The sequence below is a fragment of the Protopterus annectens genome, chromosome 1.part0, assembly GCF_019279795.1.
Source record: "Protopterus annectens isolate FY-2018-M chromosome 1.part0, PAN1.0, whole genome shotgun sequence".
Taxonomy (NCBI): Eukaryota; Metazoa; Chordata; order Ceratodontiformes; family Protopteridae; genus Protopterus; species Protopterus annectens.
Window position 1 is genome coordinate 1,210,067,659 of NC_056725.1, and position 17,500 is coordinate 1,210,085,158.

Consider the following 17,500-nt stretch of genomic DNA (forward strand, 5'->3'; position numbering starts at 1 on the left):
GTTGTAACACCCTGGGATACCTATGGTGCATACCCCCATACACTGCCTTACAGGGGCATAGCACACTGTTACATTCACTGACCTCGAGACTGCAGAGGTGCACACATGTGTTGTGCAAATGAAGCCCACATATATATGGTGCATATGGTCTGTACACCATTAGTTATTGACAGCATAACTGATAACCAGCCAGTCAGATAACAGACTGCTGGGCATGTGTGTAGTAGGGGCTGTGGGCGGGGACATTACCTGGACATTCTGTTTATATGTGTACAGTACTATGGTCAGTGTACGTATGGCATGGGTCTGTGGCCTTCTCTATTCAAAGAGCCATTCCTGACCCCTCACCCACCGAAGTACTGTCATTGGGGGACACAACAGCTATTTGACTCCTAAAATGAAGATAGCAGACATATATGGTTCCATATATAGTTATACTACATATAATATAACTAAGTGTACAACAACAATACCTAACATATGTCCATACCTGTGTTCCTGTGTTTGGATGCCTGGGTCTGTGTGTGTGTGTGTGTGTGTGTGTGTGTGTGTGTGTGTGTGTGTGTGTGTGTGTGTGTGTGTGTGTGTGTGTGTGTGTGTTTTGTGCGGTAGTGTGCCCATTAATCCTCAGAGGTACAAGGACCCACTAATGCAGGGCTGAAGAGACACATGTGGCTTCAGATCTGCAGGTTGCAGACCTGTGGGTTAGAATGATTGATGACTGTATGTGTATTACACTTACGACACATGGGCTCTGTACAGACTGTGATAGATGCCATTGTTCTCCGTCCTGTTCTGTCTGATGTTACATGCCACTCCAGTGTTAAGTTTGTGTATCATATGTGGCTGCATTGCCATTGGATGTGGGTATGCATTTTTTCACAGGTGTCTGCTATGCTGTGCTGTGACCTGCATGTGGAGCTCGCTATAATCGCAGGTACATGTGTTTTCCCCCCATACAATATGTATTCCAGAGTTGTGGCACTCTGCCTGTAGTTTGCCCAGTGCTTCGTGACATGCCTAGCAGCCTACTGAAAATACCTAGTGTGCTGTTATGTCCAGTTATTTGCAGGACATGCTGCTGCCAGGCCAGCATAACTGTTGTGTATTTCTGACAAAGCTGTGGTATGCTGTACAGATGTATGTCATTCTCTACTGGGTGGTATGTGGCCATGTGAATTCAGCAGCACCAGGTATTATGTGTCTGGACAGACTGGCATGTGTGTGTGTGTGCATACGCTGTGTGGGTATATGTACCTCAGTATTGTTGGATATACCCATGTACATGGCTAGTAACATCCACATTGGGAGGCGTGGTCCACATGTCTCACATGAAGGGGACATGTGTACACTTCTGAACTGACCACAGAATGCCGCACTGTCCACATATAGTGGTCATATCCCTGCTGTAGTCCACAGCATCATTACTGTGCTAGCAGTGGGTCTGTACTATGCTGCTCCTAGGATGTCTGTCCGTAGGCAGTGGTGCACATGTCTACAGCAGATGCAACCTCCCACACCCAACATGTCTGTTAAGACAGCCCTATGACAATGGCAGCAGTCTACATATATACCCGCAATACATCCGTGATATCCCCTTGCACTACGGTGTTGGGACTATTGGTACTGAGGTTGGACTCTACTCTATGTTCTGGACATATGGTAAACAGATATGTGTGCACATATATCCACATATCTATGTAGATATATACACATATACATATCCACATACATATATGGCCATATACATATCCACATGCATATATGGGGATATATATGTACATATATACATATAAATACCACACATATACATATAAACAGCACTGACTTCAACAAGTGGTTAAGCATCTGATGTCATCTAAAGGGGATCCGTTATCTGTCTGCCTGGGGCGACATGATGTACAAACCATGATGCTCTGGCAGAGAATGACTACACATGTTGCCCCTGGGATTCAGGTTACTGGCTACAGCTCTTGACACCCCCATAGTGTCTTATCTAGGTAAGGTTCAAAGGGCAAAACCACCACTGTAACAGATACAAGCATGCAAATCTGACTGTAATGCGACTCAGTATTAGAGGTCTAAACCTAAACAATCACTCTCCTAAGACACACATACAAATGGGGAACATTGATATCTGTGCAATACCTGTGACTTGGTGCAATGCTCCAGAGAGCACACCTGTAATACCTGCCTACAACCCTCATCACAAATGTCGGACAACAAACCAAGACCACAACACTACAGGTGGAGGATTGTCCATATTCACTAAGGTCATTCACACCTCCAGCCTAGTGTCAAATGCAATGCATCTGAGAATCACCAGATGCAACTAACACTATGCAAGACTGCAATCCAAACTGTAACTACCTCCTGATCCCCCTCCATGGTCCAAGGTTCTCACTACACCATTATAAACATACTGGACAATATTAAGATATAATCAAGCACCATAATACTGGGTAATTCCAAATACTCTGCCATTAACTGGGAAAAACCTCGTGAACCACCACCCTTTACCAATGGTTCTGGGAACTCATACATTCCAACCTCCTGGATCAACTAATACATTGCCCATCCAGGGTCTCCAATATCCTAGACCTGGTCATTACCAACATAGGTGTCAGATGCCCCTCACCAGTGGCCACCCCTCATAGGTCAGGTCTGACCATTAGGTAATCATCGTTGACATCCACATCCTACCCCCACCCGCCAGTAAGGATCCTCCATGAATACCCTCTGCAAAGCCAGCACCATGCTACTCATGTCAGACGTGACAAACCTCATGACAACCATGGAGATGGGAGCTGGAAGTGCAACTGGTGAATCCTACACTAAAGCGCTGTATGGGCACATCCACTCATGCATGCATTGCACCATCCCACATAAACCCAAAACACTGTCCTCCAAACAAGCAAATCTTGTGCTCCACTGCCAAGAACAGTCTATACAACAGAAGGAAGACACTGTTGCAGTTAACAGGTTAATCCCAAAACAGAAACTGCTCCCTTACCAGCCTCAGTAAGAAGCTGCTATCCCTTGAAATCTGCCACAGCTTGTGACATAAATATAATTGCCATAGATTCCAAAGACAACCACAAGGCATTCTATAGTTATGTCCAGGATCTATACCGCAATGCTCAGAAGTGCTCTGTGCTACAACAGATAGGCATTAAATATACTGATTCAAAGGAGTGTTCCAATATCTGGGCAGACATTTAATGCCACATTCAGTCTCCCTCACCCCATAAAGGGCACATCTTAGTAACAAAAGGTTGCCAAATTCCAGTAATTATGGACACACAGGTGGAAACCACTGACTCCACTGCCAGGAATACAGTATCCATGGGACCAGATGACATCCCAGCCTGTGTAGTACATGAACTACTACATAACCCTGCATCTCACCTAAGTGCCATGTGTAATCATAGCATCACCTCAGGCTTGCTACAGTTATCGCACTCCACAATGTGGAATCAACCTTGGATGCAGGTAGCTACCTTTCCATCAGTCTGATGAGCCTGATCTGCAAGGGCATGGAATGCATTATCATGCAACTTATTAACAAAGACATTAGCAACCAGTAAACACTGGACCCCACCCTGGTTGGGCACGTGCAGGGCTGATCTTGTCTCCTGAACCTGTTTGACTACTTTGATTCAGTCTCCAGAGCTGTGGTGGAGGGTAAGGCAGTGTACACAGCCTATCTGAACTTTGCTAAGGCCTTCAACAACATTGCCCACTCTAGAGACGTAGTTAAACATGCGAATCTGGCCATAAACACCTGTGTCACTTGATGGGTTGCCAACTGACTTACCGACAGAACCCAGACTTTAAACGTAGCCATGTCCGATCCCTGTTCCAGACAATTGTCAAATTGGAGTACATCAGGCTTGGTACTGGCACAGTTCTTGTTTGGCATCTACTTCCCTGAAGTACAGGCCAACACTAAGGAACTCTAGCTAACAAAGTTCACAGGTGACTGCAAACTGAGAGCTATTATTGGATCCCCAAATGATGTGGATATTCTACAACATGGCTTTACAGAAACAGATGCTTGGTGCCAGAGCCATGGGCTCAAGCTTAATGCCAAGTAATGTATAGTTATCCCCTTTGGACCTACCATGTACCCATGAATTACCACATAGGTGGCAGTGCACTGAACACTGGCAGTGTGCTGACAGACATAGGGACACAGGTGGACAGTGGTCTCACCTTCATTAACCACATAGCCACAACAGTAAGGAAATCCTCCTATCTGGCACACCTCATCACTGATGGCTTTACATCCAGAAAAAAGGGGGTAATTGTCCCACTGTACTCCTCCATCATTACACCCTGTATAGAGTACAATGCCCTGTTTGGTATGTACCTTGCAAGATAGCTGCGACAGCTGGGAAGGCAGTGGAAATACCTCACTATAAGAATCACAGGCATCAAACAGATGGCCTATGCTGACCATCTAGACATCCTCCAGCTATATACTCTGTGGCATATTGTCTACACAGAGGCTATCTCTGTGTCACATACAAGGCTATGTCAAAGCCTGGGAAATGACATCTGTAATATGTGTATGTACTGCCATGTACAGTACATGTGTCTATGTGCTCTCATTACTGCAGCAAAGGGTATTGAGTGTCATGTCTGGGACACACAAGAATATGAGGCCTGCACAGCACTGTTATCCATGTGAATGTGTGACATGCAGGGGGAGTAACCCAGGGTATGTGCTGTCACACAGGCATGCAGTGTAACATGGCATTACTACTGTCAACAGTGCTTTCCCAGGGAAGGGTGCAGTGCTTACATTACTACTAACAACAAGCACACCTGCGGGCATAGCTGCACTCTGAGGGATCACTGTCATGTTCCTGGTGTGTGGGCAGTGTAACTGTATATATCCCCTACTGGATAATAGTCAGACATGTGGAATGTAACTGTAGAGTACCGTCAATACAGCACATGTTAGTGTGGGCTTTCAACATGTAGTAATGGCATACTCATTGTTGTCAAACATCCATCTGTTGACACATTCTCCTACTGCATAGCTACTCACCAAACTGGTGTCTGTCAGTCCCTCTACAGATGTGCAGATGGCAGGTCTCCAACTAGGATACGTACAGACAACTTATGCTTGATTGACACCATGTGTGGCCAGCTGTGTACTACCTGTCACATATAGGAGATATCACCCTGTATGGGCCACATGCCATGGGTACCTACACAACATTACCACAGTCTGCTGAACATACTTGGGTACAGGTCTGCATCACAGACACTAACCACATGTTGTACGACATGTTGCATACATGTCAACTGGATCACCTTGGTGGCCATGTGCAGAAGGCACCCAGAGGATTGGCTGATGCATATCACTCTCACCCTGCCAGTCACTAACATGGTGTCTGTCGATAGATTGCCTGCTGGCACATGGCAGGTGGCATGATACCAATGTACACACACCCCCTACACATCCAGTCCCTCCATGGACAACAGCCAGGTACACAGCTATGACCACCTGCAGCAGTGCACCACAGTATTGACACGAGTATGTGTGCATTACTGAGGATAGCATTGTTTGTGTGTTAGTACACCTGTAGTTGGAAATTCCATGACAGCCTTCACAAGCACCACCACTCCCATTGCCATAGTCAGATGTGGCCGCTGCTGTATTGTACATGACATGTAGCCTGTTACACTCCTCTCCCTAATGGGTCAGTAGGCATGGGAATCCCATTGAGGTCTGCCACATGTGTGTATGTGTGCATGTCTGCATATCTGTAGGGTACACCATTCCGAGGCCACATACTCCTAATACAATACACATTGCCACACAGTAGTGCAGAGATTGTTGTTGTCACCCATAGGTGTGGCATCGCAATGAAACACCCTACTATGCCCTGTAGCATGTGCATTACATGCATATCCCTGTGGTACCACTGTTGTGATATGCAATGGGTTGTATTGGCGTCATGGGCAATGTGTGACAGTAGGTATGTCAAAGTATCAAGATGGGTTCCAGTCTATACAATATCCAGTGGAGGATGTGGGTGCTGTGTACACTGTCATTACACCATGGTACACCCAGTATATGTCCCACATACTACTCTCTGGTGGCCACTGTCACCATTAGCTATACAGGTAACTGATAACAGGATACAGCCCAGTTACACATGTGCTGTGTGCAGCCTATCTGTAATACATTGGACTAGTTAGTTAGCAACAATACACCCAGGTCTCTAAGATGTGTGTCTGCCTGTTATGTGTCAATCAATGTGTATATGATGCTATGACACACTATGTATTCTCCATATACAAACATCAAATCCCCCATTACCATATTGTACATGTCTGTGGATGTTCTGCATGTAACATGTGACCTGGTACACACCTCACAATAAACATGGTGTCGTGTGTGCAGTTAAAGCCACACAGTTCAGTAGCACTACATGCCTAGGTAGGGGTCTAGACACAGAGTTGCCAAGTAAGAATGTGTGTATATGTGGATGGGTTGACATAAGGGTGCAGATTATACATGTACCAGCAGGCCTCCAGTCAATGTTACATGGGCAATAACTGTTATACATACCTGTGACATGTGTGCAACTGTACACCAGATATGTCACGGCCATGGTGTCACCACAGTGACATACCCTTGTGGAATATGACTGCAGACTATCCTCCTACTGACACATGTACACCTACAACACAAATAGATAACATTATGGAGATAACAATCAGTATTACAAACAGCTGAAATGCATCATAGCTGCATGGCTACATTACCTGACATGTATGCATTAAACATTACCCCTGACAACATGCAGTACATTGAAGCACTCTATTACAGTCACTGTGTGCATCAGAACCATATTAGTCTGTCCCTGCATCGATGTTATGGATGACTGGGATGTGGCACAGGTACCATCATATGCACAGGATGTGTTGCTGGTGTGTCAGAGGCTGAGGGTGGTCCATACATGTGTCACCATGTGTGTGGGTAAGGGATTTGGTTCATTGATTGGGGAGTGGTGATGTGGTGTCTGTCGGTATGGGGTCGCCCTAGGTGTGGTTGCATAGTGTGTGGGTATGCATGCAGAGAGTTTTGCCATGTGACTGCCCTATACGGGAGTTGTTGGACAGCTGCAGATCATACCTGGCAGGGTGTGTAGTTCACTGCCTCCGGCTATGGACACGCTGACTGTGCCTGCCAGGGGTTCCATGGGCACGTGCGGGTACAGACCTTGAGGTGCTACTCTCCTCTGATGATGACAGATGTCCACTGGAACCATGTCCCACCTGGGACTGGGACTGGCCAGGGCCATGTGCACGAGGCCTGGTGTGGACAGCACCCCCAATGGTGTGCTGGGGCTGGTACTGCCACTATGGGAGTGGCTTGGCATCCTGGCACATCTACGTTGACCGCCAGCTGCTAGTGTTTCTGGCCTATGTCCACGCGACCATCGCACCACTCCCACCACACGTTCAAGCACAGACATATCACGGTTGAGGAGGCCCACCATCTCACCCAACCATCTATCCATAACCTCTGTCTGTTCATGGAGGGCAACAGCAAGTTCACAGAGGTTGCCACTTACAGCTGAGAAAGCAGACCTCTGCAGCCTCAGGCCCTGTCTGATGTACATTTACATACGTGCCTGTGCCTCCATTATGGCCTGAAACATGCTCCTGGTGGTATCAGTTGTGATGCCTCTGCCAGGGTCATGATGACCTGTGACCCTCCCATGAGCACCATGGTACATCTGATGATGTGGTGCCCTGCCAGACATCCGGCTATGCCAACTGTGATCCGACACTGTTGGAATGGACACCACACTTTCCTGGTCACTGCCACCAACCGCCAACTGTCCCTCTGCTATGGCCACATGTGATGGGGTTTGAAGGGGCACTGTAACTGTGTGCAGGCTTGGGGTGGCTAGGAGGGTGATGACACATGGTGCAGTGTCAGCCTTTGACAACCCTACCTGTGCCTCAACATTACCATCATCATCGTCAGTGTCTGTACAGACACCTACCTCAGTTTGCATGCTGGAGGGACCCTGACCCACCTCGCCACCTGTGGGGGGGAAACAAACACACACTTTAAGACCTGTACAGCATTGCAAACAGTACTCACACACTCACACACACTCACACACACACACACACTGACAATCCACCTTACTACCTCCCTTTCCCTGAGTTTACAGACAGTCCCACATTCAGTTACATATGTTCCCCATCCTGAATGGCACTTACTAATATACACTCATTACTACTACCCATTAACATATCATTCCTCTCCATGCCTACACATGTGATCACAACACCTGACCTGTTACTCCATCACCTCCCTGACATGGGTGGAGTAGGTTGTACATGACCTCACTGCTGTCATCCAGTATTACCCTGTGTATGTCCAGTCATGGTGTACATGGCCCTTATATGTTTGAGGATGCTACATTCACTACATATGTCACACACCGGGACTCATACTACAGTCTTGCTCAGTCCATGCCACATCTGCTGCACGATCAACCCATTATGCGGACAACAGTAATACCTGGGTACACTCACTGATGTGCTCTGGTAATTCCCCATTGCATTAGTAGTGCTGCATACTTGATAGCCAGTTATCTATCTGCTGCTGCCAATAAGATGTGTATACCTGGTATGTACTTTCCCTCCCAGTGCATGTTCCATGCTACAGACCTTGTTATGCTATCAGCTGTCCTGGTGTCTCGTGTGTCACTCCATGTACATGTACAGCACAATCCTAAGGAGAAGTACTGACGTGATCAATCAAACTATCGCCTGTGCATACATGGACACCCACACAAACAGACACACGTACACACACATCTGACATGCATTGACCACACTGCACTCCACCAGATTGCACTTACAGACACAATCAACACACACACACACACACACACACACACACACACACACACACACACACACACACACACAAACACACACATACACACACACACACACACACACACACACACGCACACACACTCCTACATGTGGGTTTGCACAACTTTTGTACACACAGTCCTCCCATTACCCTTCTGTCAGCTTGCATTACATATGGTACTCAACAGCATGCAGTGCAACTATAGTGACTTCATGCTAGCAGCAGTATACGTGTGTGGGATGCATGGGCTGTGTTGGTAGGTGATGGCTCTTCCCCTTGTTAACACTGCACCCATGTACAAAGTGTTACTGTGGACCTTTTCTGCACCCTGCCTTGTTCTGTGCACCATACCTCACAGGTGTAGAAACCATTGCTGCATATGTAGTACTGTGTCAGTTATGTCAGCTCCAATGCTCACAGCCCCTATGTGTTATAGCAACTCATACCTTGGATGATATGTGAACAGATATCATTTGTGAATGCCTGATGTCTGAATTACAGATCACAGCATGAGCAGTGCATGTATGACCAGTACAAGACTATTACACTGACAACCAGCAAACCTTACCATGGCTGAGGGAGGTGCCCTACACATGTCCCAGACCTCTGCATGGTTGCAAGGTCTACTCATGTGCATATCCCTTGGAGTGCACACACTGCTGTCACAAGTGCTGTGGGGTCAGGGTTACATCTGCCATGGTTACTTAACCTGATTGTGTGCAGCTACAGCCAAGAGGGTGTTGTTTTATACATCCCTAATGTAGGCCGTGTGTCCTGCCATACTTATCATCTCTGTGGACACATTGCACATTGACAGGATGTTAGTTATCTTGCTTGTGTCTGTTGTACCCTTCCGATTCCCCAGCATGGTCTCTACTGTGATGCAGTGCATTTCAAAGCAACAAAATGTGAACATGTACAGCATGCAGTATGGGTAGGTGTGGTAGATGTGTGCATGGAATATCCCATAGCTATTACATGCCCAGTGTATTATCATGCATGAACATGAATCATACTCACCGGCTACAGGCTGCTGCTCTGGTGGTATCCTGAAGGGACCTACATAAGAGTGTGAGAAAGTGGCCACAGCTGTGGCATTCGTAAAGGGTGAGTGCAGCATTACATTACATCAGCAGTAGAATTCCACAATAATACAGCTTATGCACAACTGTTTATTACTACTACACAGCAAAAGACTATGTATATGACATCTGAGATTTGCATGATGTACCTGTACAGATTCAGATGCATACACAAGAGTGGTGTACTGATGTGCCCTGGGGCCTTACCTGCATGCTCCTCAGCCGGTGTGTTGGTGGCACCCACTTCCACAATGCGCCCTGCCATGTGTTGGTGCTGCAGGCGGGCAGGTGCCACAAGGCTGCTGAGAAGCTTCTCCACACAGATGAGGGGTGGATGAGTGGGTTGCCCCCCCTGTTATGAGGTGGTCCCCTTGTACGGCAGCTGCACGCCGACGTACATGGCAAAGCAGGTCAGTGCAATGATGCTGGACCTGCTCATAGCTGCGGTTATGCAGTCTGACATCATTGACCCTGTGGACGAGCTCATTCCACAGGGCGGTCCTCTCCTGCTGATTGTGGGCTGTCTGGCCAAACAGCTGTTCATAGTGCTGAACCAAATGTTCAATTATCACTGCGGTTTCAGCAGCACTGTACGATGGTGAACATGTGTGGGCCATGTTCCCTGGAAGACATCAAGGTGGAAACAGGTCTGAGCAACTCACACAGCAGGGTTACCATAGTTCTTAATGCACATCTTTGTCTCCCCCACCATATCAGCTACAACAAACCATTCACAGAATGCAATTGGTAAGTCGGCTGCTTACCTACCATTGGGACATATGTTGTATTGTGCCAAGCTTTGTGCTATGTGTTTGTGCCACACTTTGTGCTATGTGTTTGTAGCCATGTTCCCTGTTGGGACACTATCTTTGCTGGCATGTTACAGACCATTTCACCTGCATGCCATTGTCAGTGCCACTATATATATATGTATGTATGTATATATATATATATATATATATATATATATATATATATATATATATATATATATATATATATATATATATATATATATATATATATGTATATATATATATATATATATATATATATATGTGTGTGTAGATATATCTTGTAGGTTGTTGATATACCTATATCTATATGAATGTCTGTGTATCTGTAGACATACATGTCTCATTTTATATCACACAGATATTTATCTATATGTGGGGTGCATACAGACATCTGGTCCACATTCTGTAACTGTCTTTCATTCACAGCTGCACTGTTCTGCCTTGCTGCAACACAGACAGGTGTCATATGTGAACACAGACTAACATTAGGGTGGTATATATGGTGAGAGATTGCTGGTAAGCCTATTATACATCTATGGCATTTGTGCATACTACATTACACATTAACATGACTGTCCTGCAAGTGGTGTTCTCTGATACCCATGTGTTTATCATGACGGCAGTACTTCCACCACCAGCTATTGCCCACACTAACATAACACATACCGATATTATGGCTAACATCTCTGTCATCCATTGCTGATCTGCACAGTTAGCAGGATGTCCCGCTGCCTATTGTCCAACGCAATTGTTCAGCAGGACATCATTACAGGGACAGCTACAGATGGCACATATCAAACATTCAGCATCATATATTCTATTAATCTATACCACATACTACATTCAATTACATTTATGTTTTACATACCTTTTTTTTTTTTTTGACGGGTGTGATACCTTTCTGTTTTTGGCTATGTTTTTCCTGTGTGTCTGTCTGTCTGTCTCTCTCTCTCTCCACTAGAGTGATTGAGCTGGTTTGAATGGATTGCAGCATGGCTTTTGTAGGTGATGCACATGATCAGGTGATGGGCTCTGCACCAATCAGTGTACAACAGTTGCTAACTGCATGCAGCCTGCTGTGTAGTGATTCAGATAACCACTGTCATGGCAACCCAGTACTACAAATTGCTGACTCGTGGGCATTGTCCCTTAACCTTTCCAGTATGGAGGACATCCTTCCTGTATGTGGGCAGCAGTGTTAAAGACGGCAGGTTGCAATACCTCTTACAGCAGGACATGCAGACACAGGCCAACTACACATTTGTATGAGGTTCCAGACCTACAGACAGAGTGAGTAGTGTTGTTATGTGCATTGTATATTGCTGGTTTTCCAGTGTTTGCGGGTACATAGTAGTTTAGGATGGAATGCAGTCTCTCTGCATAGCTCTCAACTGTGGGCCTATCCACATGATGGCCAGTGGATTGTCTGTTTGCTTTTGCCTGTGCACCGCACAGGTCTTGTCCTAGATATATTACCGGCAATCTGTCTGTTGTGTGCTATCAGTACATGGCTACATCCATTTGTGTTTCTGATGTCTTACTCCTGCATAAGGATATGTTGCAACAAATCCTATAATACCAGCAATTTCCAGGGTGTGTAACAGCAATATTGCAAGTATGGCCCTGTGTTCCTGCCTTTGTCCTCCACATTTATGGCAGGCTTTGTCCTGCTGTGATACAGTTAGTGGTTGTTAGGTAATGGCCTATCATTATTTACTGCTAGCATTCCTGCTATCATCCGAGTCATATCGTGGACTCCCACTACATTTGTTGGTCAGGGTCCATACATGTAACATATACACTGACATTAGCACAAGTAATAAATTTCCCCCTAGGGCGTGACTACAGGGTGTAACTGGAGGCTGCTGAACTACATCTATTATTGTTGATTGTTACTTATCTTGAAGGCAAATCCTTTGTCTACTGTACTAACTGAAGGGCTTGGTGGCCTTGCATTCATCACTGATTAAATATTTCAAATTCTATGTGCTGTAAGTAATGGCATACATTATTGTATAGTACACAAACAAAGGTTGTCTGTGTATGCATACCTGTGTGTCGTGTCATGTCCTTTGAATTGTGAGTGGGTATATGTTTAATCTAAGTATTCTCATTTGTGGGAATGGTTGCCACACTACACATGTCACAGGTGCCAGTTACAGGGCTTGTGGCTGAGGGATATACTTTGCACTCAGTACTTCCACACTACTTCTACATATGTATGGCTACTAATACCTTTTGTGTGTGTATATGTGTATGTGCCTATATATCTCATATGTATATATATATATATATATATATATATATATATATATATATATATATATATATATATATATATATATATATATATATACCTGAACATATTTGTCATTGTATAGATGTGTATGCATATCTGTACCATTGTAATGTGTACCTCTTCCACATTGTATATTCCCTACGGTAGAATGAGTTTTCTGCAAGATATGTTACAGATATTACCCTGATATGTACAGGTGAATTGGATTACTCTTAGAGCATTGTATCTGTGTTGTGGAGGGTCCTGAATTCAAGTACTGCATGTGCTGGATATTGGATTGCACAGCATATCCTTTAGGGCTGGGGAGGGGTAACATAGCACTAATTACCAGGTGTCCCTCACTTGTGCCCCCACCCCCATTAACTGTGCTTATGGTCTGTTATGTTGTACTGAGTGGTTCGGGGTTTTGTTCCCATCTGGAAATGCTGTACACATGTCTATCTGTATATATATATATATATATATATATATATATATATATATATATATATATATACATAATTACATATCTGAATCCCCATATACAGAGAGATGGATATAGACATTGATATATATATATATATATATATATATATATATATATATATATATATATATATATATATATATATATACACTGAACATGTTTATCTATGTGCAATTGCTGTTATATGATTATTTGTGAGTCATACATATATATATAGCTGTCTATCTGTCTACATTTACAGATATATATCTGACCATATGTACATGCATGTTCGGCTTATATTTTTGGCCTGTACCTCATTCTCTTGCCAGTTGACATAGATGATCTTAGGATTGAAATCAGTCACTCGTGCCAACACTTTTGTGTTTCAGACATTTCATCTCCTTCAAAATATGTGTACTAGTGCATATAACTGTGTAACTAGCAACATTTTAAGTGTATTAGAGCAGTATTTGACAGATATCCCTATTTGTACCCACATTTTGGCACACTTTGTTCAGAATTCTTGCATTAGGAGGTTGTGTGGTGTGATATTACTACATTTCCTGTGCTGTGCTGTTGACTGATTGTGCTAGATGATATGTTTGTTTACCATAGCTTACTGGTAAATCACTTTGTGTATGGTGTGCAGGGTCCTGGGCTTGGGCCTTGCAGAGGCTGTATATTTTGTTGCTGGGCAGAACACCTGCCGTTGGATACAGAGTGATTAAGGGACATTTGAGTAGTTGTAAGCGGGTGTGTGTGGGTTTGCATGGAGCTAAGCAATGCTAACCTCCGGGTGCAGTTTCTTACACTCATTTAGCTTCTACTTTGCTTAATCTGTGTAGGCAATGCTTACCACTGCACACACACAATTCAACATACTTGCTATTGCTTATCTATGCTTACTACTGCTTATTTATGCTTACACCTGCTTACTAGTGCCTTATTCATAATGACACTGACATGTCACATGTGCATTTAATACAGTACTCCACTTCACATGTAAATGTTATTTAGTAGGTTATACAGCAAAACAATGTTCATATACAGATTTCACATGTAAAATGGAATGTGCTGCAGTGGGACTCCAACTGGGAATGCATGCTCGTTAGGCAGATGCTTTGCCCACTACACTATTGCTGTTCTGCTTCATTTGCATATTTCTACCATAATGTCATACCCATGTTCCCTTCCCCTGGCTCCCGAGCTCCATCTACACAGCATCTATCCATTCTCCAGTTGCTAGCCCAGCCATACCACACCTCCACATATTTCCCTCTCTGCACGTCTCGGTATTCCTCCAGTATACTGTCTCGACCCAAGCATCTGCAGGTTCTTCATCTCTTTAGTCCATGTATGTACGAGCCTTCCCTTGATCCTAATCCGATGCTGGTGGAGACATCAATATGACTCACAACTTTTGGTTCGTCCCACCAGGGACGGACCTGTTGTTGTGTCAAGAGTAGACTTAGCTGGTCTACACTGTTTCTCCCACTGGTAGCATCCTGCCAGGGGTTTGAGAAGCAGCGGTTTGCTCACACACCTTGCCAGCCTCATCTCCTGGGTCCGCGGAACCAGCGCTCCAGGTGTGACATTCTGTGCATGAAGCATGCCCACACGCCCCCACAGCGTGCACTGTTTTTCATTATTCTCTTTGGTATTATGCAAGACTACAGTTCTCACAGTATGATTGGACAGGCACTGTTCTTTGATGCACATAGACTGCTCAAAATACTGTGGTTGAGCAATGTACACATGTTTGCTGGTATTAATCTACATACCTACATACATTTCCTATACTGTTGAATGACTGCGCTGGATGATATGTTTGTGATCACAGCAGCTGAATGTGTATTTGCCATGGCTTAGTGGTAACTCACGTAGACTATAGTGTGCAGGGTCGGGGGGTTGCAACTTGGCAGTACAGCTTATTTTGTTAATGGCCACGATGACAGCTGTTGGCTACAGAGTGACTAAGGCACTGTAGAGCAATTGTAGGTGGGTATGCGCTGTTTTGCATGAGGCTCAGCTTTGCTGACCTCCGGTTGCGGCGTCATACACTGAGTTAGCTTCTACATTGCTTAACCAGTTTGGTCATTGCTTACTGCCACCCAGACAGGCTTACACGCGCTTGCTCCCACATTCGCCCATGCTACTTCATGTATTTAATTTACATTTGTTGACCGGGACAATCTGACTGGATGCTTGTCCATTTTCAGCTGTGGCCTGGGGAGTAGAGCTCTACAGTGAACCCCAGCTACTTATTTCAATTAATACTGAGATGTTCACATTCATAGAGAGTAACAGACGTAACATAGCTACGTACCACATTCTTCATGCTTAGTTTACGTTAACATGTCGGTATTATACATGCTTAGGTCAGGTTTACATGTAAGGTATGACTATTGATAAAGGTCAGTTTAAGGTGAAGTTGGATTCCAGTGTAACAGTTCTGGATAGGTTACACGCAGGTATTCAGGGTAGGTTTAGTTATTCCATACCTGTGTGGTAGAGTAGAAGAGAATAGTGAAGGAGTAGGTAGGTAGGTAGGTAGAGGGGGTGACATTGTAACTGTATAGTAGCCTGTTGGAATAATTGGATGAGGAGCAATAGGGAAGGTTTGTCAGATTTTGGGATTTGTATGTGAGGCAGGACAAGAGGTGTCGGTTACACTAGTTGATGTAAAGGTATAGAGTGCAAGTTGGGGGGGGGGTTGCAAGGTGGTGAGCATGTGCAGAACCAAAAGTGCTTGTGGTGTTACTTCATGTATTTACATGTGTCCTGTGGTTCAGCTGAGGTAATACATGTGGGTAGGGGGTTCCAGATTCTGCCAATATAGTTGGGGAAGAGGGTGTCACCTACATGTAACTTTAAACATTAATAAAAATGGAACAGGGGTTGATCGGTAAGTGGTGTTCATGGGGCACAAAGGGGAGAGATAGTAGAGGAATTAACTAGGGATGTGCAGGAAGGCTGAAGGGAAGGTCCACAGCTGGCCATGTCTTCTACAGCAGCAGCTGTGCATATACACTCCATTTCGAGGTTGCGTTGGACACTCACACCCTTGGGTGGGGTTGAGGACTACAATAATAACTTGTGATGCCAATTAGAATGGCTTACATGCCTACAGTGGGGTGTTGCAACCAAGTGTTCTTTGGTGTTATGTAGTAGGTTTTCCAACAACACATATGGTTATACCATACTTTGCCATGTAAAATAGACTGTGCTGTAGTGGGACTCGTACCAGGAATGGTTGCTCATTAGATGGCAGCTCTGCACAATTCGCACTGTTGCTTACATCCCAGCGGCGGTCCGACTAGAACTGCTCCAGCCAACACCTGCAAGCCTTCACCCATAATTGCATACCCATAGTTCCCCCACCCGCCCCTCCTCTACAGCACTCATCCTTACTCTGGGTGCAGGTCAGGTTTAAACACACTACTACACACTGCCCACTCTCCAATTCTTGGGACCCATCTCGTATATTGTCTCGACCCATGGGTCATCAGGCATTCCCAACCTTGTAGTCTGGGTACATACATGGCCTGCTTTGATAAATCGTTACAGGAATGGATGGCGATTATCAACAATTTTGGGGGTGTCCCGCAAGGGACGCTCCTCTCTCTGTTGCAGGATTAGACTTTGTGTGTCCGCAGTCTTCCCCCCACTGGTTGTGTCCTGCCTGTGGTTTAGGCAAGAGTGGATTGTTTACATTGTTTGTGTGTTTGTTTGTATGTTTCCCCTGTCTGGCTGGGGGGGGGGGTAATGCTACATGTTACATGTTTATTGATTGGGCCCCTCACCCCCATTGTCATGGCCTGTGAACATATGTCATTCCTAAGTGCTGTATCATATCATAGCTATATATCTGTGTATACACACACACACACACACACACACACACACACACACACACACACACACACACACACACACACACACACACAT